General features: G+C 46.0%; 1 protein-coding gene across 1 annotated transcript in view; it reads left to right on the top strand.

Moving 5' to 3' along the window:
• The first annotated feature begins 2,257 nt into the window (after positions 1-2,257).
• The window catches only part of LOC133353040 (nuclear receptor coactivator 3-like), a 79,883-nt gene continuing 65,247 nt past the window's right edge, over positions 2,258-16,893 (top strand). Inside the window, 1 exon segment of the mRNA XM_061569127.1 lies at positions 2,258-2,392. The gene's annotated coding sequence lies outside the window, so the exon portion shown is untranslated.

The following is a 16,893-nucleotide window of genomic DNA, read 5'->3' as shown; positions in this document are numbered from 1 at the left end:
ACTGGCAAAGGAGGTCTAATGATGAAGGGAGATTATTCAGGAAACTAGCACGTGGCAACCCCCCCCCCCCCCAAAGGGTCGGCCATCACGCGGAAAAGTATTTGAAGATCTCTTAATATTGTATCGATGATTCTCGGAATGGCCATTGTGAATTGCTCGGAGCCTGCCGCCTGCTGGGCAGTGTCCGCACTGATCTCAGGATGTCTCCCTTACAACTTCCGCTTGATGTTTACAAACGCAGAGGACGAGTTTGGGGAGTGGGTGGACGCGTAAAAGACTGAACTTGTTCCTTTCAAAACAACCCACGCGGCAGCAAAAAAAAAACAAAGTCGTTCTTCTTGCAACACCACAACCAACCTCCGAGCTGTGGTTGATGTGAGAAAACTAGGAGACATTTACCACCGCAGGAGACGGCCACGTGTCATCATTAATTCAGGTCGGGTGCTCGTCCATGAACCAGAACATGTCCACGGTTGCATGGCGGAGACCCGGCAGCTCTAGTGGAGGGGGTTGGTAGTAGTAGTTGGTGGTGGTGGTTGTTGTTGTTGTTGGCCCCCGTCCCATAGGGGGAGGAGGGCTCGCACAGTGCCCATTATTGGCTACTGCAGCTTGCTGCCTTTGGGCGGAGCGAAGTGGAGGAGGAGGAGCGAAGTGGAGGGGGAGGAGCGAAGTGGAGGAGGAGGAGCGAGGTGGAGGAGCGAGGTGGGGGAGCGAGGTGGAGGGGGAGGAGCGAGGTGGAGGAGAAGGAGCCAAGTGGAAGAGGAGGAGGAGCCAAGTGGAAGAGGAGGAGGAGCCAAGTGGAAGGGGAGGAGGGGCCAAGTGGAAGAGAAGGAGGAGCCAAGTGGAAGAGAAGGAGGAGCCAAGTGGAAGGGGAGGAGGGGCCAAGTGGAAGAGGAGGAGGAGCGAAGTGGAAGGGGAGGAGGAGCCAAGTGGAAGGGGAGGAGGAGGAGCCAAGTGGAAGGGGAGGAGGAGCCAAGTGGAAGAGGAGGAGGAGCCAAGTGGAGGGGGAGGAGGAGCCAAGTGGAAGGGGAGGAGGAGCCAAGTGGAGGAGGAGCCAAGTGGAAGAGGAGGAGGAGGAGCCAAGTGGAAGAGGAGGAGGAGCCAAGTGGAAGGGGAGGAGAAGCCAAGTGGAAGGGGAGGAGGAGGAGCCAAGTGGAAGAGGAGGAGGAGGCAAGTGGAAGAGGAGGAGGAGCCAAGTGGAAGGGGAGGAGGAGCCAAGTGGAAGAGGAGGAGGAGGCAAGTGGAAGAGGAGGAGGAGCCAGGTGGAAGAGGAGGAGGAGCCAAGTGGAAGGGGAGGAGGAGGCAAGTGGAAGAGGAGGAGGAGGAGGAGCCAAGTGGAAGAGGAGGATGAGCCAAGTGGAAGAGGAGGAGGAGCCAAGTGGAAGAGGAGGAGGCAAGTGGAAGAGGAGGAGGAGCCAAGTGGAAGAGGAGGAGCCAAGTGGAAGAGGAGGAGGAGCCAAGTGGAAGAGGAGGAGAAGCCAAGTGGAAGAGGAGGAGGAGCCAAGTGGAAGAAGAGGAGGAGCCAAGTGGAAGAGGAGGAGGAGCCAAGTGGAGGAGGAGGAGCCAAGTGGAAGAGGAGGAGGAGCCAAGTGGAAGAAGAGGAGGAGGAGCCAAGTGGAAGAGGAGGAGGAGCCAAGTGGAAGAAGAGGAGGAGGAGCCAAGTGGAAGAGGAGGAGGAGCCAAGTGGAAGAAGAGGAGGAGGAGCCAAGTGGAAGAGGAGGAGGAGCCAAGTGGAAGAAGAGGAGGAGGAGCCAAGTGGAAGAGGAGGAGGAGCCAAGTGGAGGGGGAGGAGGCGGAGTCTGCTCTAAGCTCCGCCTTAACCCCCCACTCGTGACCGCGTTGCCAGCTCCACCCCCCCACCACCACCCCCCCACCACCCCCACCACCCCCCCACCACCACCCTGCTCCCTCCATCGTGCGTGCACGAGCACACACGCACGCGTGCCTGCGACCAACCACCATCACCACCACCACCACCATCATCATCAACCACGACCACCACAGAGTTCGTGGTGGAAATCGCGGACTGCTTTAGTGCGGCCAGCCTCAGCCAAGCCAGGTTAGTAACAGGAAGGTGTTTTTAGGGGGGGGTGGTGGTATTGGTGGCCCCCCTATTAAAGGGGGTCCCCTAGCCATCCTGGGACACACACACACACGTGGGGGATGGGACACTACTGATTGACGCCTTCCCCTGCTGTTCCTCCCACTACGATTGCTCCTCCTGCTGGCTTCTTGCTGCGTTCTTGTCGTCGTCGTCGTCTTCTTCATGATGGTCTCCTGTCCCGTGCGAGGCGGTGATGGAGGAGGAGGCTGCTGCTGCTGCTGTTGTTGTTGTTGTTTCGTCTCATCTCGGTCGACGATGAAAAGCTTTTAAAGAGACGGGCACTGCACGGTGTGTATGGTTGTGTTGATTTGCTTGGTGTTTATTGTGAAGTTGGTGTCTGCGATCACCATGATCATCTCGATGATAGTGGCAAACATGGGTCACTTTGGGGAAGATGCACGTGTGGGCCACGGTGGTGGTTGAAGTTGTATGATACACATGTAGTGTTCAATACATATTTAAACGAACGTGTAAACAAACAATACGATAACTTTACAACCATAAAAAGGCGGTAAGCAACTAACAAACAGTAAAAGCGCAGGCTCGCATGAACACAGGACACACAAGTACACAACACGTAACAACAAACAACATTACACAAATATAAGCACAAAAACGACAATCGTACGCGCAGAGATACACAAACAACACATTAGAGATCGTCAATATTTCCACACTGTACCCTACACTTGCCACACTTGGTGAACACAACAAGTAACACACTTTCGTCAAGCATACGAGCATATAGCACCTTTACAAAACATTTAATGTACACGATGTTATTTAACACGAACACACGAAACTGAGCCCTGGCAACGCTCAATAAGCGCAAATCGGCTTCGTTGTTGTAACGATGTGGCCGGACAACTTTAAACAATCGTAAAAAAATAGCAGCAATAACAAAACAATCCCCTACAACAAGCATCACGTAAATATATACTGGATACAATATATGTGTCAACACATGTTGGAACAAACATTCAAATAACAACAACAACAACCACCGCCATTACGTGGCGCTGACGCGTCGTCCCACGGGAGCCCCCGTGCCAGGCTAGGTGCACTTCTATATGATTTGAGTCGCTCTCTCTCACACACACACTACGAAATGCACAGGGACACATTAAACCCACACGTAACAACGTTGATAATAAGTAAACAAATAAAAAGACGAGGACTGTACGCTTCGTCAAAACTACACGGGAGGGGTGGAGGAGGGGACATGGTGCTAGCTGCCCCGTTTGATTGACAATGGTGGTGGTTCATGTTGATGATGATGATGTTATTTAAAAAGGTGCTTTGCCTCCCCTTCTCCCACCATGGCCATTTCTCCATTCGCCGCCTTCCCAGCCCTTGGGCCAAGGCTCACAGAGAGAGAGAGAGGAGTGAGAGAGTGCTTCTTCACTCCCCTCCTCTGGCAGTTTTCCTGACATTTTAAATAAGTTCGCCATTGTGTAACCAAGAAGAAGAATAAGAAGAAGAAGCCCCTCCTCTCTCTCTCTCAGGGTACAACGCCGTCAAAGGCCAGCAACTACATCAGGGGCGTGAAACGATTGTTGAAGTAATCGAGCATGCGCCGTGTAGAGTAACTAACAATTCGTTTGTGCGCTTTAAATCCACGAAATCCGAGAGAAACGACACAAGTCGCGTCTCTCATTGAAGCCCTCTCGTGGCCATATCCGACCTCGATATTGGCCCTCGAGTTCGAGGGGGTCGCGGGCGGCTCTTTTGAGAGGGGACTGATGCTTCGTGACCCGCTGATTTTGTCGAAGGGATCCACAATAAGTATAACCCGTAAAAACAAAGTTTTTCACTATAAATCCTTTATATGCGTGGCGGCTAGAGTCCTCTCGTCCTCTGGCTTGAGATGGCTGCCACCTATGGGTCAGATGATTGTCTGCCAGTATTAAGCAATTGGTAATTAAATATTTAATTGTTTTCCCTAAACAGTGTAAAGTTTTGGAAAAAAAATTTCACGAACATTAATTGTCTCGCACAACGAGTCTGTGTGAAAAATGTCAGCTCGATTGGATCACGGGAAGTGGGTTAAAAAACGACCTAAAGATTTGCACGGTCGTAAGCAAGCAAGCACGCAAGCGAACTTAATATAAAGGATTTAAAAACCACCGTGGTCGTAAGTGGACCCACACACGGTGCATTGTGGCTTTTGAAATATTTGAGAGGGGTGTGGGGGTTGATTTCAATATATGTATACAGAATTGGGAAGAAAATGTCTCTGCTTGTTGTTTTGGTTGTCACCGATCCCCACCTGATCTAGCGCCTGCACATGTTTGCCATCTTTCTGGATAATTGAACATTCATCGATTGCGGTACAGATGATTGATTTCAGGATTCGATTAATAGGATTTTACGGACATAGGCGGTGCGGGGGGGGGACAGGTCTCGTACTTTACTCCATCCAGTTCAAGGCTGTAAAACGAGTTGGAATATATCCACATACGTAATCGATTACGCGACCGATTATTGCCTCGAATTTCCTCGACTTAATCGGATAACACCGAATGGGTTGACAAGGGAAAAGTCCGTTCCTGTGCGTGCCGCTGGACGGGAGGTAAAGGGGTGGGGTTTGGTGACGTCATCAGCAACTTCCGGGTCAAGCTGGACGTGGCTTGTGTGGTGGGGGAGGGTTCCCACCTTCGGGAGGTGCGGGGGGGCCAGAGCTAATTGTCAAAAACAGTTGTCGATTTTACAATATTTATTTTTACTTAAGCTTTCAGTGACTGTAGGAATACATATTCTTTGGGTCTTTCGGTAAAGTCACGTAGATAGGTTCAAAGAAAATAACAAAAAACTACGACGTTAAGATCACAACACAAGCGATCGTCATCAGGAGGCAGACTGTTTGAAAGGTTTAAAATGGGTGTAGGCCAAGGCGTCCTAAACGAAGTGGGCGGAGCTAGTAATGTTAATGTGAGAAATTGGCATGTTAATGTAAGATCGGGTAGCTGCCTCCATGACGAGGGCGCGGAGGTGGCTATGTTAATGTGAGATATTAGCATGTTAATGGCAGATCGCAGAGCAGCAACATCGAGCTTGGCAAGCGAGGTGGCTGTGTTAGTGTGGGAAATGTAACTTGTTAATGTAAAATCAGAGAGCCGAAAATAACAACTAACATAGGAAGGTGGTAGGATGGGAACATCACAGCCAGTTATGACTTAAACTGGTTGAGAACGTCTTTCCAATGATTGCTCAGTTTATACCCATCTTCTCGTTTGAAGTTGTCTGTATATGTGGATAGCTTCATGAATGAATGTTTGTTGATAGCCAGTTGGTTTCAAAAGTACCATCGTCTTAGAGAAATACATTGTGTGTGAGCCCACTGCATTGAAACAATGATCAGCCACGGCCCAGGTATTGGTCCTATCATGTTTTAGATCTGCCTTATGTTCACGAACACGGTCCGAGACATGTCACTTAATTTCTGGCCCTGGTGAGACACTGCCTCACCGACACTTACTTCACCTGGAATGGGACTTTCTACAAACAAGTTGAAGGTACCCCATTGGGCTCTCCCTCATCTCCAGTTGTAGCTAATGTTTTTATGGAGAAAAAAAGAACCATCTGAGGCCCCAATCAAAACCATCACCTTGCCATACATAGCAGGGGTCACCAAAACGATCAAAAAAATCATGAGCAAACACAAGATCCAGGTTCGATTTAGCACAGTACATCAAATTTGTGATCTGATCCCATCTGTGACGGATCTCCCATTAACTTATCTAATCGCTCACATTAACATAGTCACTTCCGTGCCTTCGTCGTGGAGGCCGCTCACCGATCTTATGCTAATTTATCACATTAACATAACTAGCCCCGCCCACTTCGTTTATGACCCTTGGGCGACAACCATTTTAAACCTTTAAAACAGTCTGCCTCAGCAGCTTTCCTCTTTTTTCCTCCTGATGATGATCGCTTGTGTTGTGATCGAAACGTCGTAGTCTTTAGTTATTTTCTTTGAACCTATGTTACTTTACCGAAAGACCCAAAGAATATTTACAATATTTTGTTGATTTCATTGACCAATCGTCACAGATCTGTAAAAAAAAAATCTGCCACCACCTCCTTGTGCTTAAATGCTATCAACATCAACAAAAAATTATCGCTGAGAGGAAAGAAAAAACTTTCAGTTGACTGGCCCTCTGCAGGCAAATTCGAGGTTGAGAGGTTTAAAGACTCAGAAAATTCTATATTTTGATGTGCCTTTCATTCTAAAAGACTGAAGCAACAGCTTTATATCACATGTGGTTTTTAGCAACTACTGTACATTGCTGCACTAGTTCATCACCACCATCATTTTATCAATGTAGGTGAACATTTTTTCACAGTCCTATATTTACTTGCAATCATTTTCATCTTATGCCTAATCTGCATGTCATCTTTTTTTTATTAGGGCACCATCTTGTCTAAATACAGGACGCTAAAACAACGTTCAGCCATTTGCTGATCCACTGCTGGACGAAGGCCTCACCGTGCCGTGACGCGCGTGGAAGTTGTCTGACCATACTTCGCCACGCTTTGTCACCGCAGGTTCGTGAGCGGTTCCGATTATCGCTCGCAGACACTGATAGTAGCCGTGGCTGGGATTCAAACTCAAAACAGCCGTATTACAAAGTGCTGTGCGAAACACTGCACCTCCCACTTCACCCCATTAAGTACAGTACAGAACTCCTCGTATGCATGGTGACATTGCCAATCCTATTATCCGCGATTTTACTATTATCCGCGAGGTGTATCTCGGATGCGTTTTTTTCGAGCGGCAACGGAGGTCATTTAAGCACCACGTGGTTTCACACGAATACTAACATGTGGTGCTTCAGAGACAGGTGTTTGTCTGCATGTATCTGTCTCCATGTACGCAACTGAGACGGAGGATAACACACAGACATGGAGACACAACAACAACAGCCGCCGTTCGTCACCAAGTGGCGGTGACGTCATTGCAGCAACACAGAGACACAACATGGGAGGCAGACACGTGTCTACGTGTGAGAAACAGTTCAGGAGATAGAGACGCACACAGAGATAGATGTACACTGACAGAAAGACGCACACAGACACGGAGAGGCACAAAATGCATGCCCAGGTGTAGGTGCTACAGTGCACAAGTCTTTAAAGTCGTGTACTGTATAGGTGTTGGTGGCTAGCGACGTGTCCTGCCCAAGACCACTTACAGAAAAGGGTAAGTGCTTCCCTGTCCGTCTCCGTGTCTATCTGTATTCATATATTTCCTTGTCTCTGCCTCTGTTTCTCTGTCGCTGCGTTTGTGTCCAATGTTTCTCTCATGTCCTCTAGCTCCATGTCTGTCTCTGTGTCTCTGAGTGTATATTGATGTCTGTGAGCGTCTGTGTTGTCTCGCGATCATAACAAGTGCTGGCATTGCACCTAGTTTGATGTTGGTTATAAAAAAAAGTGGATAACGGTGGGCATTATGAGTAATTTGTAGCTCATCTTCTCCAATCCACAGAAAATATTGCTATAATTAGAAAGACCCCTTCGCTATTCATAATGGGAAAGAACGCAGATAATAGGACGAAATGGGGCCCTACAGTTGCCGTGAATAATACGAGTTGTGGTTAATAGGGCCGTGGATAAGAGGAGTTCCCTTTTAATGTTGTATAATGAGTTCCAGGAACCTTGTGCTTATTGGTTTGGTCTCTTCAAGAGTTTGTTGATGGTGGAACGCATCTGATGATCTAATTCAGTTGTTCTTAACTTTTACTGCAGCCTGCAACCCCTTGGTTCTGGAACAAAGTAGTTGTACTTGCGTGCCCGTGCTTAATTTGTGTTTTCAATGATTTACCTTCTAAAAGAATCCTGCATGGTCTCGCAACCCCAGAAAGGGCATCTCGCGCACCCCAGGTTAAGAACCACTGATCTAATTAGATGCCCAAAAACCAAGGGTGGCACAGTTGGGTATTTTACAATCGGGTTTAATTGTCTTTTATATTAAACCCGATCATCTTGAGATTGGGAGAAATCCGGTTTAGTTGGTTCTAAAAAAAAAAACGATGCCTGCCGCTGAAAAAATCGGGTTTTTTCCACCAATGCCAATAACACAAAACCAAATCGCCACTGCATGAGGTTCCATCTGTATTGCAGACTTGCATCATAACCGCTTATGAATGTTATGATTCTGGTCCTGCGTTTGAGTTGCAAATGCAGCGTCACACTTGTAAAGGAACTACCGTTTTCCCGCATGAACGGAAGAAACGTTCCAAAAATACATTTGAAAAACCAAAATAGCTGTCGTGTTGTAGGTCCATGGCTGTGTGCGTGCACCGGACTTTCCAAATGAGTTTAAAGTTTCATTAATGAGAAAAGTAGAATTTTAAGGGACTTATATGTGGCAATCTTGCATTCTTGCGAAAAAATGTCTCTTATGCGTCCGCGGTGGTGTGGGTGACGAATATCGTAGGCACCATTATCCGAAGAGTTCTTAACGAATGTATTCTCCCTTCATCCGAGGTTAAAAAAAAATTGGGATCATCGCTGATGATAGGAAGTAAATATGGACCACGAATATAACATGCATTTTAGAGGATAATAGTAGCAGGTTATTCGGGTTAACAGATAAGAGGGGTTCTGAGAACTATTTTTGGAGACTTGCATCTACAACGGCGACACATTTGTTGCTTCAACGAGTGGTGAAGCACGGAGAGAGACGTTCACGGGAGGGTGGGGAGTCCCCACAAAGCGTTTGTAATGCTACAAATGAACGTTGGTGGACAATTAATAGGCGCAAGCAAGCGTGGCAGAGCCTCCTCCCCCCCCCCCCGTTTGTTTTAAGTGGTGTGGCGAGTGAGCAGCGGGCACTGGGGAGAGATGCGGAGGGGTGGGAGGGGAGACAAAATGCCAAGTATGTTGTGGGGTGGCAGAGGGAACAGCCTGTGCTGTGGATTTGGTGGCTGGCCAGCAAAGGGATGGGGGTGGTGGTTGGGTAAGGCAGTCGAGGAGGAGGAGGAGCAGAGGGTGGGTGCTGTTTGCCGGCCTGAGCCAGGCCAACTCATAATGATGGCTCATCAACAGCTAATTACTTTGTTGGAGTGTTGGGGGAGGGGGGGGGTTGTGTGGTGCGTGGCAGGGAACACATGTCACATGTAACAACACATGCAGTAATTGTAGTGTGCTCCCGTTTTTGTCCTTCCTACACCTTTTATAAAAAGCCACAGTTTCGCGTTATTTGAATGCATATTTACTGCAAACCTTAATGAGGATTAGCATGACGGGGAAGGGAAACAAAACAGCACCATGACTTTTTGAAAGTAATTGGCATTTTTAATGAAGTTGGCAGGCAAGTGAGCTTAAAAAAAAAACACGCTCACACTTTTATTCCAGCGCGATTTTTTTTGCTTTTATTGTCATTGGTGTTAATTTATGAGCAGGCTACATGTAACTTTTGACGGCTGCCGCCACGGTGTAATGGTTAAGCACACTGGACTTGCAATCCAGAGGTTGCTGATTTGATTTCGACCTCCCCATATGCGGTAGTTGAAGCGAGGGTGCGAGGTTTTTTTTGCTTTCAAAAAATCGCCCACCACCTCTGTCCATCCAAAAAGCAGTCCAGTGTAATTGAGAGCACACACACACACCAACCACCACCACAGTTTATTCGATCAGACAGCAGGTCACGTGTGACGTGAATAATCTCGCCTTTTCCAAGACATCTGATCAGTACGGAAGAGTAGGCTATCATACTCTTTTGAGGGGGGGTGGCGGGTGAGTCTAGTTGTGTGCATCTTTTACCGTCACCTTACACTGAACAGTTTTCACCAACACAGTGTTTGCTTCGTGTATATCCATTGTGTGATATAAGCACGAACTGTAGCATGGAAGCGCCCACGTCCTTAAGGGGGACGAAGACTCGACAAACAGAATACTTGCAACCATGATGACACAAGTACTGTACTCTACAAGCAGATGCCCTGGAACGGACCATACGAGGCATCTCACCAAAAACATTTTTTTTTCCAATGACCGTGGTGGAATGTTTGAATGACGATGGCACAATTGTGCTGGCAGAAAGCATTATTTATAAATTGAGGATCTCGATTTTCTGACTTAGAATGACACTAATTAGTTTGTTTCTGACCGCCCCCACTCCTGCCCCCCCCCCCCCAACCAACATACTCTGTCATAACTTGCACAGGCTCCGTTTATACAGCTTCCAATCTGAGGAAGAACATGTGGAAAAGGAGAGTCATCCGTTACTCTCCGTTACTCCACCAATCGGTGGGCCGCCATCTCCAGGCCGTGTACACCAATGGCTGCGTTAAAATCGCAGTATATCGATGTAAGCATATGACAAGTGCTGTGTATTACCGTACCCTCCAATTTCAGTGGCTGCATCATATCCAGTAGGTGTGTGTGTGTTCCAGATTTGCATAACTTTATTGACACCTTGCACAAGGTGGGGGTGAATTTTTTTTCTGGAGAATCTTATAATCCGGAGGATACGGTAGTTTTCTTTCAAAGTATGTCCACCTTAGATCTGATTCTACAAATATTTTCAAAACAAAAATGTGTAATACAGTGTTTAAAAATACACACATATTTGGGTTTACTGTACTGTTCAAGTTCATTTATTAGGTATAGCCCTGTGAGCCATTCGGCTCTTGAATCGGGTGCAACCGCAACAAACAAAAAACAAAAACATGAACAAGAAAACATCTTAAAGTGACTATGTGCAAACAGAAAATTCAAGAAAAGATAGCAAAATATTGCAGAAAAAGCACCGTACACCAACACTGTGTGCAAAAATCCCAGTGACATGCAAGTCAAACAGCAACAACCACAATACAACTTAGATTAAGGCCATCAGTCTAACTCTGTACTACAACAAACAAACATGGCCAAACCGAAAAACTTTTCGAAAATCACCAAAATAAAGCCATGAAAGCAATGAAACAGTGATCATAGAAACTGTGTCCTCTCTCATTCGTCTGCCTTGGTCAGTCCACTGCTGGATAAAGGCCTCCCTGAACCGCTGCCAACTCTCGCAATACCTGCAGTGTAATAGTACCAATAAATACACCTAGCACTGCACTATACTCTTGCTGTTTAATTTACTTTCGGAGAGATGAAAAGGGGATGCCAACAATTTGCATGAGCGTTAGAATGTACTTAGTTAAGATTAATCTTGAGCTGACCTCATTACTGTCTCGGCTGCTCGATGATCGACACCAGAGCGAGGGGGGCATACGCGCAAATCGTCCTGCTCTGGCTGCTGCTATCTCCACGGCGGCGTTTAATTGCATTCACACGGGACACGAGGCCCTTGACTGCGGCTCGTCTGACCTAGTTACCTGAGGGGCGTAACTTGCTAATTGGAACCTAAATAGCGTCTGAATGTGTGTGCGGTAGCATCACCACTTGAATGGCAGCCAAACATATGGTCCTCTGTGTGACGTGACAAGGTGGCCTTTGCTTTGATAGGATATGGCCGGAGCTTGTAACAGAGACGAACGCTGTCAGATGTTCGCAGCAGTAACTGGAGCTGATGGCAATGGACATATTTCACATCTAAAATGTATGAAGAAATTGTTAAATGGATTACACCTTGGTTCAATGTTTTCAGCAGTGAGCGCTAAGCAGTTGTTGTCACACATGGTTACATATATGGCTGTGTGTGTCTAGTTTCTGAAGTTATTTAATAAGGTTTGGAAGGCAAATGATTAAACTTTTGAAAATAAAACGACAACTTTTTGGGTGGATCTTCTCTCCATTTTGGCAGTCTCTGTGAATATTAAATAAGTTATGGGGCTGCACTCCATTGCAGCTTGTGAGTTTGGCTATCTGTAGTGTCCTTTTTCAGGTGTCCTTATTGCAGCATAATAATTGTATATTCCCTGCCAGATCTCAAAGTGGGCAGTTAAAGGATTGCAACGTCGGGAGTGCCACCTCGATCCTAGGTTGTCAAGGTCACCTTTCGTATTCAATAGTTGCAGTTTTGTCTAAAAGCTTTTAACATTTCATTTATAATTTCTCGACTTTTAAAATAAGACTTTTAAAATAAGACATTATTGCTGTCATGTGAGTTTCAGTTGGTAAAAAAACACGTTTCAAGGTTATCCAAAGGCAGCGTCATACTGATGACATTTTTGTTCATTTCTAAACCCAATTCCTGGTGCATTGGCTAGTGCTGCAGTGTGCTATGAACACAGAGACCTGAGTTTGGTTCCCACCCATAGCTAACTTCAGTGGTGAGTTATAAATGCTCAATTTTTGGGTCACCCCATTCCCAAATCCACACTGGCCAGCATAGTGAAGTATGGTCAAACAACCCCCATGTCCTGGGGCATCTCCCTCCTCACTGTGCCGGGAAAGGTCCTGGCAAGGATTATTCAATATTGCCTTGCCAGGCACGCTGAGGAGGGGCTTGCAGGGCCCCAATATGGTTTTAGAGCAGAGTGGTCCGTCACATTTGGCATATTCTGTCCATATGCTAGACGCATAGGTGTAGGGAATTCCGAAATAACCTACATCTGCTTTATTGACCCGGTCAAGGCCTACGATACCATCAAAGACGGTCACTGCATCGCGCACTTTCAGATGTGCTTCTGCGGCTGTCTGGAATGCTCTTCCTTCCGATATTAGGAAGCCACTGGAGCTATGCACTTTTAAATCTAGATTGAAAACTCATTTCTTTAGAACCACTTTTTGTGTTTAGTGTCTTGTCCTTCCCCCGCACCTCCGATTAGCACAGTTGGCTACGTACGGTGCGAAAGAAGTTCAACATAAATACGTGTCCAATATGGCATGGGGGCGGGAGACTTTCATCCAATGGTAGGTTGACAATGTGCTGTAAATTATGATAATGGGTGAAATGACTGTGGCATTCGGTAATATTACAGAATGTGCTCAACCGCTCAACGGAGCGGTGGAGTACTTTGCCCGGCATACATATGATTGGTGTACAAACCTTCTGAAGGGGAATCTTGGCAGTGTTAGAAAGATCCTGTAAATAAGCAAAGCAGGGCAGTCTTGAGTTCAGGGGGGCGGGGGGTGTATGTGACAATTGAATAGAGTAAATTGTAAAACTTTGAAACGTCCCGGTTTGGCTGCGTTCTTCCTGGTTTCAGAACGGCTGTCCCAGTGTCCTCCAAGCGTTTGTGAAAGTAGGAACGTTGTCCCCGTTTGAAATGTATTTAAAACATTTTTATGCATCTGCTGTGCCAGTGTGGAGTAGATGCTGAACGTGGTGCTGCTGCAGCGTTGCAGAGTGTAAATTCTGCGCGAGGTAGAGTGGGTGTGTGTGGAGAAGCAAGCGCTTGTAACAAAGTCAGCGTTTTTTGTGTTGAACACTGCTTTGTGTGTGCGGTGATAAACATTTATAGTGGTTTCCAAAAATAAGCACAAGTTTTTTTCATAAGGTAAAGGTTCAGCCCTGCAATTGCTTGCTTATGCAACTATTGGCAAAGGGTCAACCCCGAGAGGGAGCTCTGGATAGCCCTTTTAGAGGGTATTTGGCTTCTTTTCTACTGGCCAGACGTGGTGTTGGAAGGGGGTGAGAATACCCACACTTTACCCCACCGCATGCGACTTTGCAGAGAGAGAGAGGCCAGAGTAATTTAAGAAAGTCCGCATTTTTACAAAAATCAACTGCCGCAACGGGAGATCGAGTGGAACAGGCAAACTGTTTACCATTCCACCGCTGGCATCATCCGCTAAGTTATTTATTCCAGAACGTATGGCAAGGGGTTGGGGGTGGGGGGTCTTCAACTTTATCCCCCATTAGTGTTCTTTACATGTGTGAGGTGTCGTCTTCCTGCTTCCGATGTTGTTTGTGCAGTGTAGTTTTGACGGTCAGGATCCTGAAGGGTTGACATGCCCGTCCGCTTGGATGTCCCTCTCGACATCGCTACCAAAACACCACTGTATTATTCACCACGCTGCGTTGAAATCCAATCCATGTCTCCGTTACGTGGACTTTACGGAGCCGCAGAACAGTGTTGTTGATTGTTGGTTTATTTAAACAAGGGTACTCTTTCATTAACTTTGCATTGTTCAACCTTTTGCACTTGATATGTGTAAACAGACTCCCATGTTTTTGAAGACTGTTTTCCGTAATTAATTGTGGTGGCTAAGCTGTAGTCACAGCAGTTTCTCTCGCACGTTATCCATTGCTTACATACTGTACGTATTATTTGGTAAAACAATGCGATTTCTTGAAGCACTCTGAAATGGTAATTGCATATTTAGATTGCGCATAGCCTTATTAAGTACTGTAATTTGTAACAAACATTGCAGGATGGTGCCATGGGGCTTTGCTCTAAGTACCCTGCATACGTATATGTACAGCACTTTTTGTCAACCCACTGCTGGATGAGGACCTCATGCTTTGGGGGGGTCGTAGGGGTTATTTGACCATACTTCAGCGCATGCTCGTCAGTGGCGAAGGCAGGGCGCATCGAAAGTATGGTGTGTGACAATTGATTTTGCTGTTCTGCCCTCTGTTGTCCGCTACGTTACATAGCCCTGCAAGCTCCAGCAACCCATTGTGCATGGTGGTCCACCCGTTCCAAGTACAATCCAAACTCCTTGGGCTTTCGAGATTTGATGAGATTGGGTGCGTTCCGGGTGATAGTCTCAGCAACTACGCATACCAAAATATAAATGTAGATACTGTACTGTCGTGCAAGACTGTAGTCTGTTTACAAAGAAAAAATGTTGATGTGTGTAGTTTTGCGCAATAGTGAAAACGACTGTTTGCTACGCGAAGTCGGTGATTATCCCATCGGCGTACGTGAAAGCAACTGCAGAACTGATACATTCTGTGCTTTAGTGCAATTATTTTTGATGAATCGCTGCAGGGATTGTGATAAGTGCGCGTTAATAGATAGAATCGGGAAGGTACTTGTGCTTTCACGTTGCAATAATAGTGCTTTATGTTTTTGGCACGAACGCCATTGTGTTATGAAACTTGTAAGCGGCGAATTGTTTATTTTCATAGTGACGTGTCATATTTTTCAGAACAGGATATTAAAATTACGCGCAAACACAAACTTAATGCCGTTCTTAATTTTTTAGTATCCTGCTGTAACGTTTTTCCCTTGGTGTGCTGTATCATATTTTCTAGAACAGGATATTAGACTTGTGCTGAAAATACAGATGTAACATTGTACATTATTTTTCATCATTCTGCTGTTCTACAACTGAATGATCTCCAGATCGAGATGGAGCATTCACATAATCTCATATTGGAATGGTCAAACCGTTTTGATTTCCAGTCTAAAATAATGTTCTACCATATCTTATGGACAGTGAAATCTCCGTTTAACACGTAGGCTTTCGCGACCAATATCCATAATAAGGGTTTTTGAGTTAGAGCGCGTAAATAATATAACACATTGTCACTTTATACATTTTGTGTAACATCCCACGTAAATCTAAAAAATCACCATTGACACAAAGTGTTAACTGATCATTTGTTTACATCAATTATTCATTTGGATTATTTTCTGATAAAAATCGCAGTGATATTTTGCTAATTATCTGGGAGTCTCAACCAGAACCCCGAAGAGAAGCTGGCCAGCCCTTTCCTCTGCTAGCCCCGCCTACTTTTACATGACCACGCCCATCTGGTCACAAAGGCTCCGCCCACATCGAGTGCCCTTGAATATTTTTTCGTTCATTGTGGTGTAAATGCTTACCCCGAGCTCTCATACTCTGATGGTGCATTGTCTTTGAGTTGTGCGCCTTTTGGCGTCATCTGGTCCAACACCATGTGAGACTAGGCTCTAAGGTAAGCTGTCTCGGGTGTGGACCAATCAACTTCAAGGACAGTGCACTTTATCAGAGTTATGTTCTTTTGTTTGTATTATGACTGCTGGTATTGCAGTCTATGCAAACATGACTCCTTGTAAAAAGGTGTCAGTTTTGTTGCCAGATAGAAGGGTAAAAAACCAATTATCATATTTTTACTGGCAAATGAGGTTTCCATAGTGTAGATGCTGGCCCCGAGCTCTCATACTCTGATGGTGCATTGTCTTTGAGTTGTGTGCCTTTTGGCGTTATCTGGTCCAACCCATGTGAGACTAGGCTCTAAGGAAAGCTGTCTCGGGTGTGGACCAATCAACTTCAAGGACAGTGCATATCATTATCATAGTTATGTTTTTTGTTTGCATTATGACTGCAGGTATTGTGTTCTATGCAAACATGACTCCTTGTAAAAAAGGTGTCAGTTTTGTTGCCAGATAGAAGGGTAAAAAACCAATTATCATATTTTTACTGGCAAATGAGGTTTCCATAGTGTAGATGCTGGCCCCGAGCTCTCATACTCTGATGGTGCATTGTCTTTGAGTTGTGTGCCTTTTGGCGTTATCTGGTCCAACCCATGTGAGACTAGGCTCTAAGGAAAGCTGTCTCGGGTGTGGACCAATCAACTTCAAGGACAGTGCATATCATTATCATAGTTATGTTTTTTGTTTGCATTCTGACTGCAGGTATTGTGTTCTATGCAAACATGACTCCTTGTAAAAAAAGGTGTCAGTTTAGTTGCCAGATAGAAGGGTAAAAAAACTATTGTCAGATTTTTTTCTTGTTCAGACTTCGGCCCCGCTCACTAATCTAGCAACCTTGCCCACCCTTATTGTCAGCCGAGCATGAGGCCGGAAGAGTTTTCAAACCAGGACAAACTCCTGATTTTCACAAAAGGCATTGGGACACTGAGAGGGCGGGGGGGGAACAGCTTTCCTGAAAGCACCTTGACGACTTTGGCGAAAATCGGACATTTCCTGGCTTTGCAAATCGGCTGACGTTCCGTTACACTT

Source organism: Lethenteron reissneri, chromosome 42 (assembly GCF_015708825.2).
Source record: "Lethenteron reissneri isolate LAM-NWPU_2019-01 chromosome 42, ASM1570882v1, whole genome shotgun sequence".
In the NCBI taxonomy this organism is placed as follows: Eukaryota; Metazoa; Chordata; class Hyperoartia; order Petromyzontiformes; family Petromyzontidae; genus Lethenteron; species Lethenteron reissneri.
The sequence above is the reverse complement of the archived record's forward strand: the minus strand, read 5'-3'. Positions and strand labels throughout refer to the sequence as shown.